Raw genomic sequence first — 25,389 nt, 5'->3', positions numbered from 1 at the left:
TACCTTAACTCACTTAACTCCAAAAATTTGATTCTCTCCCAATTAATTCTGCCACTTAACCCTCCCCCATAGAAGTTTCTGAAATAATGATTTTTTTTCTTGGCCTAAACTATTTTTTCCATGTGAATTACCATACACATTTAGGGGTTCCATTGTTAAATGATTTTGATAATATTTGTAAAGATTAGATTTTCTCAAAACAGTACTGTAGTTTATTTCCCAACTATGCTTTAATCTAGTCATAAACTAATGATTATTTTATTTACTAATTTACCTAATTTTGATCAAGGGAACCCTGTTAATAGTATAAAAGTCTTTTCTTTCAAAATCAAAACTATCCCTAACAATTTTTTTTTCATTTTTTCTCTTTGGTTTTGCAGATAGTGTTATTGATTGATTGATTGATTGCACAGCAGTATGTGTGTGTATGTGTGTCTATACATATATGTGATATATTATTTTGTAGGGAGTAATTTCTTTTGGCAATGTAGGAGTGTTAATTATCATTTAGGAGTGTAAATAATCATTATGTTCTCTAATTTTTCCCCTTACTCTTCAGCTGCAGTTTCTTAGTTTAACTCATTATTATATCAGAAACATTACTTGTAAGCCTATACTGGGGTATTTTATAATTTTGTGGTTGTCTTTCTTTGCATTGCTGTTATTATTTTTTTCATCTTAACATAAATGTCTGGAACAGTCACCTTGGACAAATCACTAAGATGATGTGTAGAATTCTCAAAAAATTCAAAGATTGTTGTCTCAAATGTGTACATGTAAATGGTATTTACAGTGGAGGTGTTTGAAACATTAAGGTACATCTGACTCATATGCTCAGACTCATTTTAAATGGGAAACACTCTAATTAGCATTTAATGTAACAGCGGCACCACCAACAAGATAACTGTGGTAGGCAGAGTTCTAAGATTGGTTTCACATTTGTACCCCCTGGTAAGAATTACCTCCCCTTGAATGCAGGTGAGAACTGTAAATATAATGGGATATCACTCCCATGATTAAGTTACTGTATCTGACAAAGGGGAAAGTATTTAGCAGTAGTAATTAAGGTCCTAATTGGCTGGCTTTAAGTTAATCAAAAGGAGATTATCACGGGAGGGCCTGACATAATGAGATGAGCTCTTTTTGAAACGATTTAGTAGTTGAAATGGGAAAAGTCAGGGAGAGAGAAACAGCAGTAGGTGTACTCCTGTTGGCTTTGAAGAAAAAAAACCACAAAGTCACAGAAGGGTCATGTGCCAGGGAATGGGGGCAGCCTCTAATTGCTGAGAGCCTCAGTCTCCCAACTGTAAGTAGATGAATCCTGCCAACAACAGGTAAGCTTGGAAGAAGATCCTGAGCCCCTGATTGTAGCCCCAGCTAATACCCTGACTTCCTCTGTGGAGACTCAGAGCAGAGGACCCAGCTCTCCTGTGTCCAGACTACTGCCACACAGGACCTGTGAGATAACAAATTGGTGTTGGTGTAAGCACAAAGTTTGCGGTGATTTATTATATAGCAATAAAAAACTAACACAATAGCTCACGTTTATTTAGCTCTTTTTATGTGCCATGTTCCATGCAATGGATATTACATACATGATTTTACTTAATACAATAGCTCTATGAAGTAGGACCTGTTATTTTTAAAATTTTACAGATGAGAAAATCAAGCCTTAGGGATTTCAGAACACTCGTGTGCAGGTCACAGAGCTGGTTGATGAAGGAATTGGGATTTGAACTTGAGCTCTAAATCTCTTTGCTACATTATATTCTTTAATATGAAACGTTCCGCAAAATAATGCATGTCATTTTTGTTCTGATTACCACCAGTTCAAATATTGTCCTTATCTCATGCATATCAAACAAGCGACAAATACTAAAGAATAAACAGCCTTTGGTGAAATATAATTTTTTGGTTGATTTCATAAAAAGGCCTTTATATGAGTACCTCACCAATTTTAGAAGAAAGTCTTCTGAAAAATAAATCTTTCTTAAAAAGTTACTTAATTGCTATTTTACCTAGAAGAAGAGCAATCTATTTCCATCTATCAGGTAGTAATGAGAAGTCATTATCTTACACTCTTTTTTAATTAACATCAATCCTGATTAGTCAGAATAAGTTAGGCTCTTTGTCTTTTTTCCATAGTTGTGATTCTTCTGGTACAGGAGTCATTCAATTATGTGTTATCATGTATGATCAGTCACAAAAGGTGGCAGTATAATTATATTACTGCATTTCAAATTTTACTTTGCAGCATATTTCAGTGTTAAAATGTAAGTGTGGTTCCTTTAAAATGGGAAAATAATGATGCATATTTTTTCATATTAAAAACAAAATGTACAACATTTAATAAGGCTTGGGGATTTTAGTAGCTAGTATTTGTCATAATAGGCATTGAACACAATAGTAAAAATATCAGAGGTACTAATTGATTGTTGCTACAAATCATTGGAGGGGAGGGTTATAGTGAAGGAAAGAATTATTCTGACTGGAATGTGCAATAGAATTTTGAAAATTCAATTGATGATTTGGCAGTTCTATATGGCAACCTTGGCCATCATTTAAAACATGATTTTCCATTCATCTTTTTAGGGTTTTATGCGTGTATTGAGAGAGCCCCTATCTCATTTGCTTTTGGACCAAAATCATCTCCCCTTCCCAATGTGAACACTAAAAACTAAATAGTGTAAATACAACTTTATTCTTTTTTTGATGGGATGGAAGTAGGTATGCAGATCTTGCACTAATTACCTAAGTGACTGGCGCTACAATGGAAGTAATTATTAGCTGCCCTCACAGGAGGGAGGGGGGGAGCAAGTAAACATTCTATCCTCCCAACCCTCTCATAGAAGTACTATGCCCTGCATAGGGTGGAGTCAGCTAATCTATCAGTGTGAACAGAAGTTAGAAATTGCACTATCTCTAACCTTGCTTTGAAGAGGCAACTTGATTCTCTCGTCATACCTACAAAACCCTTTTGGGGTCAGAACTCATGGAACAGAGGGAATTTCCAGCCCTGCATAGCAGACATCAGGGGAAAAACAAAGGGTGATTTGCTGCCCCTGGCAGCATCGGTACATTATTCTTCCCAGTGTGACTGCAGCATTCTTCCCACACTTCCTGCGCTCTCACATTTTCATCAGTTCAGCATCACCAGTGACTTATCACCCCAAACCGACCACATTCCTTTTTTTTTTTCCTTCCACTTCAGAAGTATACTCGAAATTATTTTTCTGTAAGAATTTTAAATTGTGCTCTTTTCTGTGGCATTTGTTTGGTATTTTTAAGGTTAAGCAATCATGTTTGACACCTAAATGAAAAACAGAATGGTCTTCATCTCTCTTGAGCTAGCAGTGTTACAGATCATAGACTTTGCCCAGGAGAAACCAGGTTCTTTATTTGCAACTCAAACGATTTTTACTGGAATCATTTGCTCTGTTTCCATTACTTGACATAGGCATTGGACAAAAAAAAACCTTACTGTTCAGGCGTTGCAGCATTACTAAAGAGAAAGCAATCTTAAATACTGTGGCTTTTGCTCTAATTTAACAGAGGTGATTTAGAAAAAAAATCAAGGAGAGGAAGGGAACAATACCTTTGTGGGTTTCACCTTCTTCTACTAATAAACTCTTGATTCTTCTATTAACACAGAAGATAAGAAAATACCAGAGCTATTGTAGAAATCTGAACAGGGGAGTGAAACAGACCACAAACTTAAACATGAGATTGCAACACAGTATAAAGCTTGAATCACCAACTTGTTATCTTTTGATAAGTGATTCAGTATATAATAATAATAAGATTTGGAATTTAGAAATTGAGTTCTTTTAAATAAAACTAAGATCTGTTGAACAAACGCTTTGCACTTTGCGTACTAGGTGATTGCAGTTCAACTGGGCAAAGTGTCCGTAGGACATACATAATTAAAATTTTCAGAATAATTTTGGAAGTACTCCTAGGAAACCCAGGAGAAAATTTCACTTATTTACGTAATAGTTTCTAACCAAGTGAGACCATCCTACAAGCCTGTGAGATGCCCCGTGCCCAGCACAGTGTCCTGCACACCATTCAGTACCTATTTGTTCAGCTGATATGGTCTTAAGGAGCACGCATTGTTTTTTCCTCAGTCTTTGTAACCCTAGCACCCAGTACGCCACCTGAGACATTCATTAATAATAAATGCTAACTGAATATTTGTTTTCAAATAAATAAATTTGGCTATGTCTTCCAAATTCCATTTTAATGTTGAGCACACTTATGTTATTTTTCAGCCTTACTGTGAGTCTCCCTAATATACAAGGTGTGTTAAAAAAAAAATCCAGGTGGCAGGAATTAGAAAACATGTGTTCATCTTGGAAGGAGACTGCTAATGAAGACAGTGTCTGTGCTCGTAAATCAGTGCTTTATAGAAGTGTTGCCTGAATACCATCTGCGCTGGAATCACTTGGCACCGCTGCCCCACTCTGGGACTTTTGAATCAGAATATCTGGGGGGAGGGCTCCAGAACCCATGGTTTTGTATGATCACCAGGCAAAATTCGTTTATGCTAAGACCTTGCAATTCAAGGTGTGGCCTGCAGATAAGCAGCATCTGTGACAGCTGCAACCTGTAAGTCTCAGGCCCTCGCCCAGAGCTGTGGCATCAGAATGTGCATTTCTACACACATTCCCAGGGGATTGATTGCACTTGAGAATTTGGGAATCACTAGGTTGAAGTTTCAGAACTACCACTTCTATCTTAAATTATAAATTGAGTCTCATGCCTAAGGATCCGTTCTTCAGTTTCTCCTATCAGGACACACTCCCACTTTGTTTCCTACTGTCGCTGGGGGAAAAATCATCTGTTTTTCAACCCTGCTCCTGTGAGCATATGAGACTATGATGTAACTGTGTTTTGCACTAGACTGTGGGCTGTAAGGTGGCAACAGGCTATATCTCCTTTCATCTTTCAGCGCCAATACTGAATGCTTATACAGAGTACTTAGTTGAATTAATTGAATAGGTTAATTGAACTAATTGATTTCATTAATTGAATTAATATCAAATAGATAAATGAAAACTATCTTAGATTGGGGGAGGCACACTTTTCAAAAGAGAGAAGACTAGTTTTTTTTAAGTTAATGACTGCAGTTCTGATTTCTACCTTGTTCCCTGTTGCGTGTATTGGCTGTAATAGGAAAATAACTATTTTTGCGAACATTATGGTAAGAAGGTCTAATCAAGTCACTAATCATCAAGTTCTCCAGGCTCAAACATCACAAATTAGCCCCACTGACTTCCAGCCTCTCTTCAGAACTAACTTAGATTTAGCCAATTCTTGTTTTTCTGTGCCTCTCAAATCACCATCTCCAATCTCCTTATTTCTGTAGCCATACTTCTTTAACCATGAATATGTGGGAGGAGAACCCAGGGTGGTAAATGGTCTCAGGCTGAGAGATGCAGGGGGTCAACAAAGCTCTGTTGTTTAGAGGGCTTTTATTATTTTCAGACTTAAAGCTGAAACCATACCAGAAATCTGAGCTTTGGAAAACTGGCTTCATATATATTATTTTGTGACTATATCAGTTTTTCTGATGTTCTTGTTTATATTGTCTTACATCTATATCACCCCAGATAAACTATATCTTTCTAAAAATCAAATATAGTCAGTTCTCATTATTCATAGTGGTTATGTTCTATAAGGTCCCCACTTGATCCCTCAACACTGTATTGGGGGATGCTGAACAATTGCTCTATGGGAAGTATAGAATTAGGTTCCTGGGAACATTAGTTCACATTTTTATCAACCAATCAATATGTAACTTTGTTTTATGTGTTTTCCCGTTTAAAGACACTTAATTTCATATATATACTGTTGATTCATTAAGATGGACTTCAAAACCAGTAGCAATATATATATAACTCATGCCTGAATGAAGTTTATCCAACACAGGTGCTTTTTCCACCAAGCACACTGCAGCCTTTTTGCATATAAGAACAGTAGAAAGACTTCAGCAGTACACTTGGGGACCTTTATAAAGAGCAAAATCACCAACAAAAAGCGCAAAATGTGAAAAACATGGCACTAAATCGTCTACCAAAAGGATAGTTAATTACACTGTGAGACCTGAGATACAAAGGAAGAGGTGCCTTCAGCTGTGATTGTGCATGTCAGGTGGCTCAAACTTGTCACAACTTTACTTTGCATATGTCCAGGAATGAGTACAAAAGTGGTATATTGATTTTGGCGTTGCAAATACATTTTAGTAAATAGGCCAACTAAAAAATACAGAATTTGCAAATAGTGTGGATCAACTGTTCTATGTTTTCGATGTTCAGGGACTTTCCTTAGTCTTTAATATGATCTTTACACAGAGATAGATATTGAATTAATGAAGTGAGTCTCTCTTTTTTGTGAATAGAAAAGTCTTCTAAATAAGCTTGTGATTGATAAGTCAGGATTAGGTAATGCATGATTCAATATATAAATATAAAGTATTGTGTAAAAACACCCACACAAAAATTCAGGCCATGTTCCAAGTAAATATAATTAAAATTTGTCGGACCCTAATTTTATGCTAGGCATTCTGTTGAAAACTTCCCATATATGTGCATTCTCCCTTTATGGAAGCTCAGAGTGGTGAAGTCATATATTCAAGTTCACACCCTTAGTAAGTGTCAGTTATTTTCTTGACTAGAATGAAGTAAATTGTATTGCCTCTTTGTTGAAAATAACAGTTAGAATCATCTACTATGATACTAGCATATATCATGTGATAATGAGATCACTGGTTAAATCTATACATATACATGAGAGTGAGTGAGAGTTCCATTTGGTTTACAAAGTGATAGTATTCAATCACTGGTTTCTATATCTATTGTTCATCATATTTTCATAAACTGTAGAATCCATAGCTGGTCTGTGTTTTTTTTCTGAAATATACATTGTTAAATATGTCTATATTTCTACATATGCACAAATTCTAAATTTGATAACACCTGCATGTTTTTCTAGCACATAAAGCATAAAATACTTTTTGTGTTTTTGAACTATTGCTTCATGTGAAAGATAGCAATGAGGTTTATAATTATTGTCTCTTCCTTCTTAATTGTACTTTCACAAATTAGCCTCCAGACCAAATCCCATTGTTGAAAGCTAGCCCACCACTTCATCTTTCCTACTTCTCCTTCTCCTTCCCTTCCACCCTAGACACACACACACACACACACACACACACACACACACACACTTGGGTTTAACTTTTCAATCTGGGGCTTTTGAGTCAGGAATCCTATTGACAGCAGATTATGGAGATACTCTCTTCCCGTTATGTCAGCACCTTATGACCAATTGTTTGCCCTACGGAGCTATAATAAAATACAGCAGGGTTCAGCACTATTGGCACACTTGGTTTAGAGGAAGCTCAAGACTGGAACTCCATAAAAGTTTCAGGTCAGGATAAACATGTGGAGTAGCTGAACAGAGAATAAGATTAGTAATTAATTAGAAAATCAGTGATTTGTCTTTATTTCTATGCTGTATGTGGAGTCCTCTTACTTCTATGCCCATAAAGTCTTAATTTTCTCTGGCATCTGCCATCACGTTTTACCACATCATGCTAATTCATCTTGCTATAAAAGTTATAAAATGCAGGAAGCTTAAATAAGTCTGGAAAGTGCTATTCATCACTTTTTTTATGAAACAGAATATATTTGCTTTATTTACAGTATTGGCTTCATGCATATAAAATTTATGTGAAATATTATTGCATCAAAAGAGTATAATGTGCATTTCTTGCATGGTACTAAATTTATCTTTAGTAAACAAAGACAAACAAAATGACAATAGTCTCTGATCTCAATTTGCTAAGCAATCCCTGTCATCACTCTTGTACTTTTGTGAGTTAAAAAGTTATGATTTTGATCCTAATTATTTATACTATGAATTCCACTATTGCACATAGAGTCCATATCCTGTTAAGTTTCTTTTTTTAAAAGATTTTATTTTTTTAAATTTTTATTTATTTATGATAGTCACACAGAGAGAGAGAGAGAGAGACAGAGACACAGGCAGAGGGAGAAGCAGGCTCCATGCACCGGGAGCCCGACGTGGGATTCGATCCCGGGTATCCAGGATCGCGCCCTGGGCCAAAGGCAGGCGCCAAACCGCTGCGCCACCCAGGGATCCCAAAGTTTCAAAAAACTTCATTTTATTAATTAGCACACAGTAGTGCAAATGAATATCACTATAACCATAAGTGATACATTTGTTGATTGCACCAGCTGGTGAAAACCTGGCCTAATCCTACCCTAGGGGCAGTGATCTAGACATGAATTCTGGGCCCAGCAGCCCGAGTTCAAATATTGCTTATCTCCTAATTAATGAATAAAGCCAAGGTACAATAAACAATAAACAATAAACATTCATGAAAGAATGAAGCCTAGAAAATTGAGTATGTTGCCTAATGATCACAAATCCAAAATCAACAGTTACCTTGGTATAGTAACTCCCTATTCAATACCTCATCTAAGTTGCTTCTTAGGAATGTGAATAATACCAGAGGGACCATTTCAGGTAGAGGTCAAGGTAATGACTAAAAATATATATGATAAACTAGGATTTTAAATCATTGAGTTATTTTTTTTAAAGATTCTGTTTATTTATGAGAGACACACAGAGAGAGGCAGAAGACGTAAGCAGGGGGAGAAGCAAGCTCCCTATGGAGAGCCTGATGTGGACTTGATCCCCAGGACCCCAGGATCATGACCTGAGCCACCCTGATGCCCCACTGAGTTAATTTTGAGGGATACTAAGAACTTATCTTTGTGGTTTTGAAATTTTCCCATTTGTTTTGGTCTCTGCTTCCCCTTCCTGCATTTTTCTGGGTAAGCTTTATGAGAAACCTATCAATGTGTTATTCTAGTATAAAGTAGCAGAAAAGTTCAGTATGGGGAAGTATGTTCTGGCCACAAGAGCCCAGGATCTAAGAGGTTATACTTTATGAGAGCACCAAAAAGCACATAAATCATACTGTCCTCAAAGATTTAGAAATAGGTAAAAGGGGCCACTCCATTTGGCTCAGGATTACAAAGATTAGAAGTGAAAGGTTGAGGCCTCATGAGCTCCTGTCCATTATGTAATGAAGATGATTAGCTTTCTGGCTTGCTAAATAAAATCGTATTCGTAATAGAATCAAAAACTTTCCTGAAGGTCAGACATGCCATATTTATTGCTTCCTCCTTGTCTATAAGCCAGAACATTCTGTCACTGTTGTAATACAAGCCAACAAGAGCCAAATAAATCTTTGATTCTTTTGGCTCACTCTGCCATTAAACACAAGCCATTGTAAAGTCATGAAAATTACCTGAGAAGGAAGTGGAGAAATTGGTTGGTTCAGAAAAGACCACCACAGTGATTAAAGGGATGAAAAATATGACCTGTCTGAGAGCTAAAGAAGCTGGTGCTATTTAGTTGAAGAGAAGAGAAGGCTGAATGGTAATTTAGTAACTGTCTTCAAATTTCAAGAGGATTACTACTTCTGTTTTATCCATCTTTACAGATTTCAAACTACCAAGGAATTATTCTGAATTTTTCCTGTAACTAGTACATTTGATTCACTTTATATTAATTATAATGTTTTCTCATTAAAAAATTTGAACTCGTATTTGGCATTCTTCCATTTGAAAGAATAAATAGTAGGAAGAGATAATCAAATAAGGAGTATTATTCTGTTCTGCTGCTTCGTACATCTGAGGAATAGTTCTTTTTTTCTTGATACAAACAAGTTGTGACAAGTTCCTGCCATTTATCAACCTCAAATACCAATGGGTTAAATTTTTCTGTTACTTGGCTCCAGCTATGTTTTGCGTTACTATTGCCAAGCCTTAATAATAATGACAAAAAGGAGGAAATGAACATGTTAGAAGTTAAATTGCATTCCTTGTCACTTTGTAAAGCGAAATAACAAGACTTGGAATCATTACCTTGTGTATTTCTGAATAAAGATTAATTTATAAGGTCTCAATTGTTTTGAAACCATCAGTAAGCATTTACTAAATGTCAAATACTGTTTAGTACTAGGTTTTTTTTTTAAACTTTTAGATTTTTATTAGTAGTTTTCTGAAGAATCAAAATAGTTACCAAATTACTTTAGATTCATCAAGACTGTATATCCTTTGTATTTAGATCTTTAATGATGTATAACAGAATATAAAACAAACGAAAGAGACTGATTTCTATGACTAGGTATTACTCGTGTCATCCTAGAGCTGGAGGGAGAGGCCTTTCTCCAAAGAGAACAGAGGTGGAGTTGGTGCTGGGCTACTTTATTTGGGAGAGAGTGGGAGGGGGGGGAGAGAGAGAGAGAGAGAGAGAGAGAGAGGGAGAGAGAAATGCCCTTAGAGCTCAAGATGTTTTAGTCTGGTGGTAAAGATAAGTTAATGAAGTCACGGCTGGGGAGCAGTGCCTAATCAGATACATGTGTGCCTCAAGGAAGTACAAATCCTGGGTGAGCTAAAACACACAGAGCTAGGAGTCTAACTAGCACTCATTGGCTGCTAACTCTTGTGCTCCGTTCCTTTTAGTGGCCCCATATCAAGTATATTTCCACCAGGCCATTTGATCTCTTTTTGTTCATTTTGTTTGTTGTTTTTTATATCTGAGTTTGTCTGTACTCCTATTTTCTTCATAATTTTTTGTCTGTCAAAGCCTCAATCTTTTGCTTCTGTGGTATTCAAGCTCTTAAATTTCCTGCTTCTGTGAGCCACTTTCTTCTATTTCTTAATTCAAATTCCAGAGAAGGAACGTGTGATTATCCTGCTCATTTGCACACCAGATCATGTCCCAGGTCACAAGCCAAGCCTTGGGTCAGGAGCCAGGGTTCATCAAACTCACACTTCCTCCCCAGGGCTCTCACTATAACAGGAGCTGGGGCCTTACAGTTTCACTTGGGATGAGAGAAGCACATAGCTGCTATCACAATTTGTATTTAAATTTTGAAGAAAATATGAAATTTGGATAATTGGGAGGAAAAAAAGATCAAGTTTAAAGAAATGTCTGGAGAAGACCAAGATATGAAGATAAAACACAATGATTACGGGGCTCAGAGAGACCTGCTTACCTGGGGATACTCAGAGGAATAGTGCAAATAAATATATCTGATTAGGTAGTGTGAGGCCTGGAAATAGAAGCTCTCTAAAGCAGGATGAGATGTTAGACTGATTATTCTTGAGTCCAGAAATTTAATAAACAATAGTTAAAGGAATATAGTGGTCCCATATGCCAGTGAAATAACTGAGTAGGAGTTCCAAAATCAATAGACACCTCCACCCTCTTATTTTTTGTTACATTTCATTTTATCAGCAAGAGAATCTTTTAGAGAGAAACTTGGGAATGGTTCATTACAGGAAAAGATTGTATTCCTTTTGCTTAGAGAACTATGTAACACTCAAGGAGCCAGGAGTTGGTAAGCTGGCAAGTGGAGAAAGTACCATTTGAAGGGTAGACAATGGAGCCTGATCTTAGTGCTAACCTAACCATTAACCCTAATCCAAGCCCTATGAGAAATCATCTTTGAAATGACCCTTCATCCTGGAAAGCATGAAAAGTTAAACTGTTCTAAGTTTAAGTCTTTAAAGCTTTTTAGAATTAAATTAAAATTACACACACACACACACACACACACACACGTTGTGTCTGTCTTGTACTTTCTTTACATCGACACAGATAGGAAACTAATATAATTGTTTTCCCTCCATTTAGAAAGACATGTGTCACTGATGATTATTTTATTGCATGGTGACTCTGGTTTAATATTTTAGTCTCTGTGCATATTAAAGTAGAAGAAGGACAGATGACAATCTAATCAAGAACATTATGTACAAAATTGGTGGTTCTTCTAATAATAGAAGGGTTCCAGTTTGCTATCCCTAGACAGTTGATTTGTATCCATCAACAAAACAATTCATGGTATTGAAAATCTGCTTCCAGTGCTATGTCATTTATCAAATGATCCATGAAAGCATAAGATATTCCTGCTGCCCACAATAAGCTCATAATTTATTTGAGGACACAAAACTCATATACATAAAACAATTCATGAATGAGACATATTCATGTACCATATGGAGGCAGGCCCTTCTTTCACTATGTTTGCAGAGGTCCAATTTTAAAATATATTAGTACAGGGTAAATTCTCTGTGTTCTGATGCTGTCTTTTGGAGGCGTATTTTACTTGCATACTAGTTAAAGAACATTCATTTGAAATTTTGTTAAATTCATATTTACCTAACATATATTATCTATTATGTGTAAGACATTCTCTTTTAGATATCATCTTGTTTAATCTGCACAGAATTTTAGCTCAGTACATGTTCTTTATTTTTAGATAATAAATGGCTCAGAGAAGTTAAGTTGGGTGGCCAAAGTTACATACTTATTAAGCGTTGGTGCTGAGATTTGAAAATTGATTTTTCTCATTCCAACTTTAGTAGTCTTTTTACTTCCTATCCCATAGCCTTCATATAATGGTTGTGTGGATAAGGGATAGAAAACTGATTATACCTTTTTACTAGGCATTGACAATTCCCAAAGCTCTATAAAGCAAAACAGAGAGAGGTGGACACTACTTGCCCAGATATAATAAATTCTATTGTCTAGATGATTAGGGTTGAGACTGTTATATTTAAGATGCTAATTGAGGCATATAATACCAAAAAGGAAAAGTTTGGGAAAAGTATGGCCAAAGTGGACTAGCATCACTAGGAAAACTTCACGGGGAATTTGACTAATTTCTTGAAAGTTTAATAATGATTGTGTGAATAAGTATCTTCATTTTACTTCTACAGTAGTTGGTGAAGTTTTCTATTGTAAATCACTTTCACATATAATATCTCATCATTTTAAGAAGCTTTGGGGTTAGGCATAGCAGATATTGCCTCCTCTGTCTGTTAAGGAAATCTGTAAACCTTCTTTCTGGTTCTTCTCCTACAAGCTTATAGGACCCCAACACCATACATGTCCCATCAAGAATTGCTGGAGTGCTGGGGGTAGGGGGTGGGGAGTGGGCAGTGGAGGTGGTTTTATATGTATTCATGGACTAGTCTGCAATAGCTGATTTTTCTAGGCTCTGGTAGGGTTTCTTCTGGGGGGTCTTCATCTCTACTATCACGTTCACTGGGTGCTACCACCAACAATGTCATTGCTGTCATTCACTGGTCTCACTACTGGTGTGCTGGTGCCTTCAGGAAGCCAGAGTTGGACAGAGCTCTCTAGACCAGTTGGGAAAGTGCTTTTTCTCCTTCTGTATATTGTGATTTTAAAGATTCCAAATGTTCTACAGTTTTTTAGGACTGTTATTAGTCACAACCCATTTTCAAGATTCAAGATATGAGCTCACGGGTGAGGGACAGGTAAGAGAAAACGTCAGCATCTGGTCTCACCAATTTTACTCTGACCATTAAGACTGTTATGTAGTCAAAGTTCTGCTAAAAGTTTCTGTTTTCCCTAGTGATGATTTCTTAGTCCCTTTTGCCAGCAGGCTCCTGTGAGGCCAGAAACTTCTTTAACAGAGCAGACATGCCTTGCTTTTTTCTGAGACCTAATGGTAGTAGGTCAAGGTGGAACCTAGAATAAGAGGCAGGTCCAAAACTACTGGACTATTATATAACTATAATAGTAGTTATAAAACTTATAGAATCTTTATTTAAAAAATCAATACATTTTATAATGAAAAATTATAATTTGTATAATAAAATTAATACATTTTAATTAATTCATTCCAAGGTATGATATAGAGATGTAAACAATGGGAACTCAGATGGGAAAATTTCAGACAAATCCAGAGAGACATATATGAGTTTCTTTTCTAATGGGAAATATGAGTTCCTCTATGCCCTAAAAGGTTGCTGGTGGTTAATTAAAAAAAGAGAAAAATATATAGACCTTTGAGTGCTAGATAAGAAAATTTCCAAATTTTCTTTCAATATCCTTTTAATATTCAATTAAACTATGTTCATGCCATGGCTTATCTGTAGCCTCCTATGATATACAGCTTATAGTTTCCTCCTATTTCCCATAATTTTAATCACTTCATAGTTATAAATATGAATAGCATTTCTATATAAGATCAAATGTTTTAGTAAGATGAAATCGATTGATTACTACTTCTTGTATTATAGATTATACTTTATATATTTATATTACAGAATACAGTATAAGAAAGACATCTTAAATTCAGTGTTTATAATAAAACAAATTGGATTACTCATATCCATATCTTTGAGCAACCATCTGCTGTACCAGGAGTCTCAACACTGGCTTTTTCTGCAAAGAAAAAAGTAACATCAAGAAAATATTTTAGAGCTACTTTCAGATCCAAATTCAAAATTTTGGCTTGGACTAAGCACTCAGTGGAACTTCATTAGAATTGCTACAGACGATGTGATTGAAAACAAGAGTCTGCATTCTTTCTGCAGAGACAGGTCTACAGAATTTAGAATACAGCCCTGAGAAGCTTTAAACAACAAGTCATGATTTCTTACTTTCCTTTTTCATTTGTTTGAGAAGATAGTTTTCCTTTCTTGAGGGGGGTAAAAATGAGGCCATTAGTTTCCGTTTCACTCTTTTATTATTGTGCCAAGCTCAGGTCTCAAGTTAAATTTTGAGTTATTTCTCCACCTGTGTGAGTAGAAGTGAGCCCTTTAAAAGTGAGATTAGTATTGAGAATTGACCTATTAACAGGTAGTATTGGAAATTGATAGATTTCCAAATTAACCTGTGAACTACAAATCAAGTTCTATTACCATTTCTTCCTATCACATCAGTGATGAGGAATGTCCATACCAAATGCAGGTAACAAGAGGCCGAGGTGAACTTGCCTGTCCCTTCATTGAGTTCGTTACCTTTGTGCAAAGCTCTCTTAAAACATTTATTTTTCTAGGTGTGAGTTACATGTTTCTTAGATAATTTGAGTACTATTATTTATTTGAATACTCACATTGTATTGATTTTTTAAAAAAATATTTTATTTATTAATGAGACACACACACAGAGAGAGAGAGAGAGAGAGAGAGAGAGAGAGGCAGAGACACAGGCAGAGGGAGAAGCAGGCTCCATGCAGGGAGCCCGACGTGGGACTCCATCCAGGGTCTCCAGGATCACGCCCTGGGCTGAAGGCGGCGCTAAACCGCTGAGCCACCCAGGCTGCCCTGTATTGATTTTTAAAATATCAGTAGAATAAGCTATAGTATTACTTTAAGAGCAAGACAGAAAATAGTAGTGGCTAATGATTACTTTTTTCTTTTCAAACAATTTTATTAATCTAACAATCTTCTGCTGTAATCAAAGATGTTTTTATAATAAAATCGAAGGTTATTTTTCTGTGATCTGAGGGTTAGGAATGAGAATCCTCTTCAAAATAATAGCCTCCCACTCATCACTGAGAACTTCTGGAATTCTGTTCTTCTAGAGGTCCATGGGGGATGGAGAGTTGTTAAGGAAGGAATGATGCAGAAGTGAAGAGAGAAGCATCATTCTCTCAAAGAGGGGAGAGGGTGTGATCTCCAGGATTCTTTGATATCTTTTTTTTTTTTTTAGACTATATATTTTCACAAGCAGTTTTGGTTCAAAGCAAAATTGAGGTTAGAGATTTCTCATATATCCCCTGCCCTCACATATGCATAGGCTGTCCCACTATCAACATCCTTCACTAGAGAAATACATTTGTTATAAGTCATGAGCCTACATCCAAAGCCCACAGTTTACATTACAATGACTCTAGGCATTGTACATTCCATGGGTTTAGACTAATGTATAGCAAGATGTAACCATTATTACGGTATCATACAGAGTATTTTTATTGCCCTAAAAATTCTCTGTACTCTGCTGATTTATCCTTCATCACCACCCCCAACTCCTGGAGACCACTGATATTGTTACTGTCTCCATAGTTTTGGCTTTTCTAGAATGTCATATAGTTGGAATCATACAGTATGCAGCACCCTTTTCAGATTGGCTTGTGTCACTTAGCAATATGAATTTAAGGTTCCTCTATGTCTTTTCATGGCTCAAATAACTCATTTTTTGAAGTGCTGAATAATGTTTTGTGTTGTGGATGCACCACAGTTATTTATCCACTCACCAACTGAAAGACACCTTGGTTGCTTACAAGTTTTGACAGTTGCAAATACAGCTGCTATAAATAGCTGTGTGCATGCAGCTTGTTGTACAGACCTAAGTTTTCAGCCTTTTTGGGAATATACCAAGGAATGATTGTTAAACGATATGGCAAAAGTATGTTTAGTTTTGTAAGACACCACCAAGCTCTTCAAAGTGGCTGTACCATTTTGCATTCATAGCAATGTGTGAGCATTCCTGTTGCTCACAATCCTCATCAGCATTTGATGTTGTCAGTGTCCCAGGTTTTGGCTATTTTAATAGGTGTGTAGTGGCATCCTACTGTCTTGATTTGCATTTCCTTGATGGTATAAATGTGAAGTAGAACATCTTTTCATATGCTTATTTTCCATCTGCATATCTTCTTTGGTGAGGTGTCTGTCAAGGTCTTTGGCCCTTTTTTAAATTGGGTTATTTTCTTATTGAATTTTAAGAATTCTTTACATATTTTGGAGAATAATCCTTTATCAATGTGCCCTTTGCAAATATTTTCTCCCAATCTGTCTTGTCTTCTAATTCTCTTGGCATTCTCTTTTACAAAGCAGAAAATTTTAATTTTAATGAAGCCCATCTTATCAATTATTTCTTTCACAGATCATCCCTTGGTATTGTTTCCAAAAAGGCATTGGCATATCCAAGGTCATCTGCATTTTCTCCTATGTTATCTTCTAGGGATTTTATAATTTTGCGTTTGACATTTAGACCTCTGATCAATTTTGAATTAATTTTTTTGTGAAAGGTATGAGGTCTCTAGGTTCTTTTTTTCTTTCTTTTTTTTTTTTTTGCATGTGGATATTCCAGCACCATTTGTTGCTCCCTTGTATTGTGTTTGCTCCTTTGTCAAAGATCAGTTAACTATACTTGTGTGGGTCTATTTTGTGCCCACCATTTTTCCATTAATCTATGTGTCTATTCTTTTACCAATAGCATATTATTTTGATTATTATAGATTGATAATAAGACTTGGAGTCAGATAAAGTCAGTCCTCCAACTTTACTCCCTCCTTCAATATTGTTTTATTTATTCTGGGTTTTGGGTCTCCATATAAACTTTAGAATCAGTTTGCCAGTATTTAGTAAAAAAAAACAAAAACACTTGCTTTTATTTGGGATTTCCTTAAATCTATAGATCTACTTAAGAAAAACTGACATCTTGACAATATTAAGTTTTCCTGTTCATGAACATGGAATATCAATATCTCTTCATTTATTTAGTTCTTCTTTGATTTCATTCATTAGAATTTTGTCATTTTATTCATACAGATTTTGTATATATTTTGTTAGATTTATACCTGAGAATTTAATTTCAGGGATGAAAATATAAATGATAATGTGTTTTTAATTTCAAATCCCATTTGATTATTGCTGATATTTGCATATTAACCTTGTATCCTGTGACCTTGTTAGAATTGCTTATTATTTATAGGAGATTTTTTTTTTTTGGTCAAAAAATCACCCACATTATAGGTGATTATGTCTCCTACAAACAAACAGTTTTATATATTCCTTCCAGTCTGTATCCCTTACATTTTATTTTCTTATTTTACTACATTAGCTTGAATTTCCACTATGATGTTAAAAGGAATGGTGAGGAGGGGCAACTTTATCTTGTAACTGAACTTTAATGGTAAAGTTTTAAGTTTCTCATCATTAACTATGATGTTAGCTTTAGGTGATTCATAGATAGTCTTTATCAGTTTGAGAAAGTTTTCCTCTTTTCTTAGTTTACTGAGAGGTTTTTTTTTTTTAATCATGAATTGGTGTTAGAATTTTGTTAATTTTTTAATGCATCTATTGATATGATCATATGTTTTTTCTCTTTTGGCCTGTTGAGATGATGGATTACATTAATTAATTTTCATATGCTGAATCAATCTTGCTTGCCTGGGGTAAATCCCACATCGTCATGGTGTATAATTTTTTCTAATTTAATTTGCCAATATTTTGTTGAAGGATTTTTCTATCGTTTTTATGAAAGATATACTGTCATCTGGCTTTGGTGTTGGGATAATGCTGGCCTTAGAACTGTTAAATTTACATAATGAGTTAGGAAGTATTCCTTCTGCTTCTATCTTCTAAAACAGAATATAGAAAATTGGTATAAATTCTTCCTTAAATGTTTAGTGGATTTTACCAATGAATCCCTCTGGGCCTGGTGATTTCCATTTTGGAAGGTTATTAGTTATTAATTCAATATATTTAATAGATATAGCCTATTTTTACTTTCCTTGATATCATTGTATTATTATGTATTATAAGTTTTGTTCTACACTTCATTGTCTAGTATTGCATGAGGCACTTTGGTTTTTACATCAAACTGTTAGCTCCTTCAGGCAGGGAATGAGGACGCCACTGGTAAAGGGAGATGAAAGACACAACAAAGAGAGATTAAGAACACAAATGGTCCCTAACTTATAAGAAGGGTAGTGATATCAAAGAACAAAGCTTATATCCTATACAGAGACATTTAGTGGATTAAACTGAGATGGTAAAATAATTAAGAGTCAACCATGGCCAGTGCCACCACTAACCCAGAAAAATAGGGCCCGAGAACTTGTTCTCATGCTTCCCTACTCTTAATATTCTCTGACCGGGCCCCTTCTCTAAGTGTGTGAAGCTTTTCTTGGTCTAAGGATATGCTTTCCCCTCGGAACCTATGGCCACTCATTCTAGACCAGGTTCCAGCAACCCCAGTATTCATCAGCTAACATCCAGTGCCTGTATGAACTTCTCCTCTATATCCATCTTCCCAGTTAGAAACATATGTGTTTCCCTAAATCCAAGCAGCCCAGGTCCAAAACATGTTAGGGGCAACCTGACCATGTTGGTTCATAATAGGAATCAGACTGGGGATGTGTACCTGTGTGTGTCTGGAGGTTATTCAAGAGTGAAAAAGAAGGAACTCTAATCAGTTCCCTGCTTATGTTTCTTGGGCTTTGACAGCTTAGGCCTGGATTTGCTTCCATGTGTCAGTAAGTTTACATAGAAAAGTTCAATGATGTGTGCATGGAAATCTGAAAAGATGGGTTTTACAACTTTGGAATCCAGTGGTCCTGTTATAGGCATACATATGTGGGAGGAAGATGGAAAGAGGACCATCCCTGTAGATCGAAGCTTTAGTAATGGAGAAATTGGGAATTAAAAGTGAGAGAGGGTTTCCTTTGGAAGGGGGTTGTTGGAACATGCTTATAGGCAGAGAGAAATTAGCTAGTGGAAGGGAGAGAAAAATCTGCTTTATTATATACTAACATTAATAAAACATATTCTTTGAGCTTATTGGATAGTAAAAGTTCCTTTTTATATTGAAAATATTTTATATTTACATTTTTTGTTAGTGTATATAGTTTTCCTATATTATTATACATACATATAATTTACTTACTCCTTAAGTGTGGGACTGGTAACACTAATTCACTCGTTTTGATGACTCAGGATAGTTAGTAGGCAGGAAGGTTGCTGTAATGTTTCATGGAGGCACCTACAAATTTAGAGATTATTATGGATGGAATTGTATGCCCCTAAAATTCATATGTAGAAGCATTAACCTCCAATGTGATGATATTTAGAAATGAAGCCTTTGGGAAATAATCAGATTTGATTGAAGTCATGTGTGGGAGGGTGTTCTTCATGATGAGATTAGTATCCTTATAAAAAGAGATGACAGAGACACCAGCTTGCTCTCTTGATTTCTAGCCTCCAAAACTGAGAAAATAAATGTCTGTTGTTCAAGCCACCCAGTCCATTATTATGGCAGGCAGAGCTGACTAAGACTCAGATGCAAACTTAATGTTGATCATGCAAGGCATAGAGATAAACAGATGCTCATCTCTATAAGGTCTGTCTCTGCAACATTTTTTTTCTTTGAATCTTAGAAATAATCTTTTTTTTCTTAGACTCTTAAAGGAAGTATATACAACCCATACCAGGACACGATATCATAGCTGCCTTTTTGTACAACTAACTAGAGATCTTATGGATATAGGATTTTTTTCCTGACTCCCAGAAAACTGATTCCTCTGATATTGTCACGATTATTTTCCAATGGGACACCATTCAGAGCTCTGACTCTGATTTATGAATCAGTGACCCAAAAGACCACAGACTTGCATATTCACCTGACTATATTTACTATATTTGCGTGCATAGTTGGTGGAGGGTAAAGAAGTATCCCTCACTATTTCAAGAACATGTACATGTACAACTTGGAAGTAGCTTATTGTAAATCCTATACATTGGTCTCAGTCAAAATAAATGTTGACCATTCATCAGATGTAATATTAGATCCATAGCTCTTTCCCCTTGTGAGAAGACCAATCACAAACAACAGAAAAAATGTCTTTTATGACTTTAGATAAAAAATTAGGACAAGTGGCTAAATACTAAATCAATCTGGATGAACATTTACTATAATGACTTGTATTTTAATCCATATATTGAGTCAATGATGCGTATTAAGGAGAGAAAAAATGGTTTAAAAATAATTCCCAGACTAGATTTCTACTTTTCAGAGATTTTTTTTTCCTTTTTTAGAATGGGCCATGTATTCTAGAAGGGGGTAGAAGTAGAAAGGAAATTCTGTGAGCAGTGTTCTTGATGCTCCACTTCTCCAGAGAAGCTGAGCTATGAGGGACAGCCTTCTATTAGGCAGAGAGAATATTAACTGGCTAGTCCTAGTTCCTTTCTAAGAAAAGAGTTGTTCTTATGCAGATATTTGTTTGCATCATACTATGCATAAATTTTTAAAAATATAGTTGTGTCATGATTACAGTCAGGACAGATAGTATAGACCCATTTATCCCTGTTTCCTCCTCTAAAGCACAAGAGATGAAGAGATGACCAAAGAATAACTCTAAAAGATGCTAAGAAACTGAGCTGGTTTGAGACCCCAGGACCAGAGGAATGACACAGCAGCAGAGCATTTCATATCCTTCCCATTCAATAGAAGAAACCTACACTGGCATTACATTCTGAGATCTCTCCCCCCAATATAGTAAATAAAGGCAGTCTGGGTAGGCTTATTTGTCCCCAGATCTAAGGGGGTTCCTCTAATTACATCAAGAGAGCCCAATGCCAGCAGCAAGGAGAATCAACAAAGACTGCCTGCCAGAGGAAAACAGCCAGGAGAGACATTTTCCTTCCCTGCAAGATCCAAGACTTATCTTCACCAAAAAATACTGAAGTTGATGGGAAGAACCAGCAAGAGAGACCCAGTATAGCCAATGCCCTGATCTGGAATGCTTCTTTCTCCCCATGGGATGATACTTTCCTCCCTGACCCAGAGACGTTATGGTAGGTGGATGGAACTAGAAAAAAGATTAAACCACAGCAAGTGACATGGGATGAGAAGCACCTTTGTCTCCACAGGCCAAGATGTTAGAGCAGTCAGGCACAGGTAGGGGGAATTCCCCCAGATGCCTCTCTCACAGAGAGACACCTGGAAGCCCTAGATACCACCAGTGAGGAGCACTATGAGCCCCAGCAAAAGCAAGTAAAAAGAACAAACCAAAATCATACCACAAAATCCTGAAAATTAAACTGCCATTAGAACCTATAATGGTTCTAATAAAATAGAACCTATAAAATTAGCCTATAAAATAGCCTATAAAATTAAGCCAGGATATACATCTAAACTAAACAGGGTGACCGCCTGCTAAAATAAAAGATTTAAATAAGATGAAGTTTCCAAAATGATAGACAAATGACTGAGATACAACAAAAACTTGAATGAAGAAAGAGAATCAACTGGGCCAGCATCAAGATGAATGAGATGTTGGCATTATCTGGTAAGAATTGTAAATAAACATTATAAAAATGCTTCAACAAACAATTATATATTATCTTGAAACAAAACAAATGGAAAATATTATCAAAGAAATAGAAATTAGAAGAAAAGACTCCAATGGAACCTATAAAAAATATAGTAGGAGAAATTTAAAATTTACCAGATGTGTTCAATAGTAGAGTGTAGATAACATGATAAATTAGTGAATTTGAAGACAGAATAATAGATTTTATCAAATCTAAACAACAGAAAGAAAATAGACTGGTAAATTGAACAGAGGCAGGGTCTTGTGGCATAATAGCAAATGATCCAACATTCATATGTAATAGTCCCAGAAAGAAAGGATAAAAAGCAGGGATAGAAGAGTTTCTGAGGAAATAATAGGTAACACTCTTCAAACTTGATGAAAGACCTAAATCTACAAATATAAGAAGGTGAGAGAACCCTAAATGGTGGATCCATGGAAGTCTGTGCCAAGAAATACCATAATTAAAATTTAAAATGTAAAGATAAATGAAAAGCCTTAAAAGGAAGCAGGGAGAAAAGACATGATACCTATAGGAAATTAAATGAAAGAACGGCAGATCTCTCACCTGAGACCATGTACACCAGAAGGAAGTGGCTCAATATTTTTTAAGTGCTAAAAGGAAAGAACTGTCAAGCACAAGTTTTGTATCTGTCAAATCTGTACTTTATGAATAAAGGGGAAATAAAAACATCTTAGATAAAAGAGAACTAAAGGTTTGTCACTAGAAGATCTTCCCTTAAAGTTTGGCTAAAAAAGTTATTTTACAGAAAAGAACTGATAGAAAGAAGAACCTTAGAGCATCAAGATGAATGAAGGAACATAGAAAGTTCAGAAATAAAAGCACATACATAAGACTATATTTTTCCTCCTGGGTTTTATACATTTTGTCTTTAAGATCTTGAACTAGAGAAAGTGTTCTTAGACATTCCATAAAAGCACAGTCCATTAAAGGAAAATATAATAAGCTGAAGTTCATCAAAATTAAAAAATGCTCCGGAAAGCCTATGTGAAGAGGATGAACGACAAGTTTCAAATGATAGAAAATATTTGCAAACCATGTATCTGATGAAAGACTTACTATATAAAGACTTACTATATATATCTATATATCTATATCTATATCTATATCTGTCTATATATCTATATCTATATAAAGACTTACTATATATATCTGATGAAAGTCTTACTATATAAAGAAATCTCATATTCATCATTAAAAGGATAATCTAATTAGGAAATGTACAAAAGATATGAACAGATATCACACTGAAACAAATACACAGATGGCAAATAACCACATGAAGAGATGTTTGGCAACATCAGCCATTAGGGAAATGCAAACCACGAAGTGGTATCCCTACATACCAATCATAATGGCTAAAGTGATATAATATTTAGAACACCTAATGTTAGTGAGGATATGGAGCAATTGAATCACTCATATTGTTGGTAGGAATATAAAATGGTACATCCACTCTGGAAAAGAGTTTGATAGTTTTTTAAAAACTAAACCTGCAACAACCACATGACTTGGCATTTTCATTCCTGAGCATTTACTCCACAGAAATTAATATTTATGTTCACATAATACTCTGCACATAATTGTTCATAACAGCTTTGTTAGTAGTAACCTAAACCTAGAAACAGCCCAGATATCTTTCAGTGGGTGCATGGTCAAACTGTGATATACCAATGGGCAATTAAAAGGAGCAAACTATTGATATATACAGGCAGCAAACTGAATGACTCTCCAGGGAATTATGCTGAATGAAAAATAAAGCCAATCCTGAGGTTTTGTGTTGTAAATCCATTTATAGACATGTTTGAAATGACAAAATTTTAAAAATGGAGATAGTTTTGTGAATGTCAGGGATTGGAGATGGGGGTGGTAGGAAGGAGATGAGCATGTCAGGAAGCAGATGGGTATGGTTATACAATGGTAACTCAAGGAATTCTCTTTGTGGTAGGGGTACTCTTCAGTATCTTTTTTTTTTTTTTTTACAGATTATTTTTTTTATTTATTCATGAGACAGAGAGAGAGAGGCAGTGACAGAGAGGCAGAAACATAGGTAGAGGGAGAAGCAGGCTCACTGCAAGAAGCCTGATGCGAGATTCAATCCTGGATCAAACCCTGAGCCAAAGGCAGGCGCTCAACCACTGAGCCACCCAGGCATCTCTACTCTTCAGTATCTTAACTATGATGATAGATACATGAACCTACGCCAATGATAAAATTATACAGAACTTAATACTTACACACTACAGATGACTACAAGTTCACTGGGGAAATCTGAGTAAGATTGGTGTATTGTACAATGTCAACATCCTGGTTGTGATATTACACTAAGGTTTTTACCATATGAGGAAAGGAGCAAACATACATAGGAACACTGTATATTATTTCTTAAAATTGCATGTGAATCTATAACTAATGAATAAATATGTCAATTAAAAATAATTCAGAAGCAATAATTTTTTTTTCCTTACAAAAGGGCCTAAAAATCTCCAGCGGCAGAAGTATTTCCGTTTCTTTTACCTGTAGCTATTAATATGATGTATAAGGGAAAGAAACAATGAAAAAAAAAAAACAAATTTCTCCATCCAGCTATTTTGGGGCTTTTTGGAAGCCACACGTAAGTTCTTAATATTTTTGAAATGTTACATCAATGAAATTTTCAAATAACTTAACATGTTTATTTACAGTACCTTCTCACATTTTAAATGCAATAACTCAATTTATACTCAACTTTTAAAGAATCCAGCCAGTTACTACCTATCAAGTGAAATTTGGCAAAAGTTGGCAATTATAATTAATGTAACCAACTGATTGAAATTAATTATAAAGAGTTTTTAATGCCATCTCATTTTCAATTTCCAGAGTTAGTTCTAAATTATGTTTTCACATGCTATCAATTGCCTGTGCTGACTAATGTCTTCTTCATTAACATTGGGTTAGAAATAGGGGAATTGCTGTCTTGTTATTGTAAACAGCATTAAAAAGCAGATCACTCTACAAGTGTAACATATCATCACACTTAAGATCAGGATTTGAGCCCAAGATATGTCACTTGCTAGCTCTTCTACATGTTGCCAAGGGACTTCAGTGTCCTCATCGATGAAAAAGAAGAAATAACTAGAAGATCCTCTAAAAGTTTCCTGCTTAACACAATACCTAGCCTGTAGGAATTTCTCTATACATTTTAGCTCTCATTATTGTTGTGGGGACAACAATTTAGAGTTCCATTTAGCATTTGTCTGCAAAAATTTTTGAAGCTCTGCTTATACAGCATTCTGATCTCAGACAATGTTGGTAAACTAATATTGTGCTAAAGAATGACTATTCATCTGTACTCAACCTTTTCAACTAACGAAGACATACTCACTTTTGCTTTTAACAGCCAGCTTTTAAAAAATTCTGCCTTTTGTTT

General features: G+C 35.5%; 1 long non-coding RNA gene across 11 annotated transcripts in view; it reads left to right on the top strand.

Moving 5' to 3' along the window:
* LOC102156904 overlaps positions 1-25,389 on the top strand; it is a 336,233-nt gene that overhangs the window by 66,978 nt on the left and 243,866 nt on the right. The window lies entirely within an intron of this gene.

The sequence above is a fragment of the Canis lupus genome, chromosome 33, assembly GCF_011100685.1.
Source record: "Canis lupus familiaris isolate Mischka breed German Shepherd chromosome 33, alternate assembly UU_Cfam_GSD_1.0, whole genome shotgun sequence".
Taxonomy (NCBI): domain Eukaryota; kingdom Metazoa; phylum Chordata; class Mammalia; order Carnivora; family Canidae; genus Canis; species Canis lupus.
The sequence above is the reverse complement of the archived record's forward strand: the minus strand, read 5'-3'. Positions and strand labels throughout refer to the sequence as shown.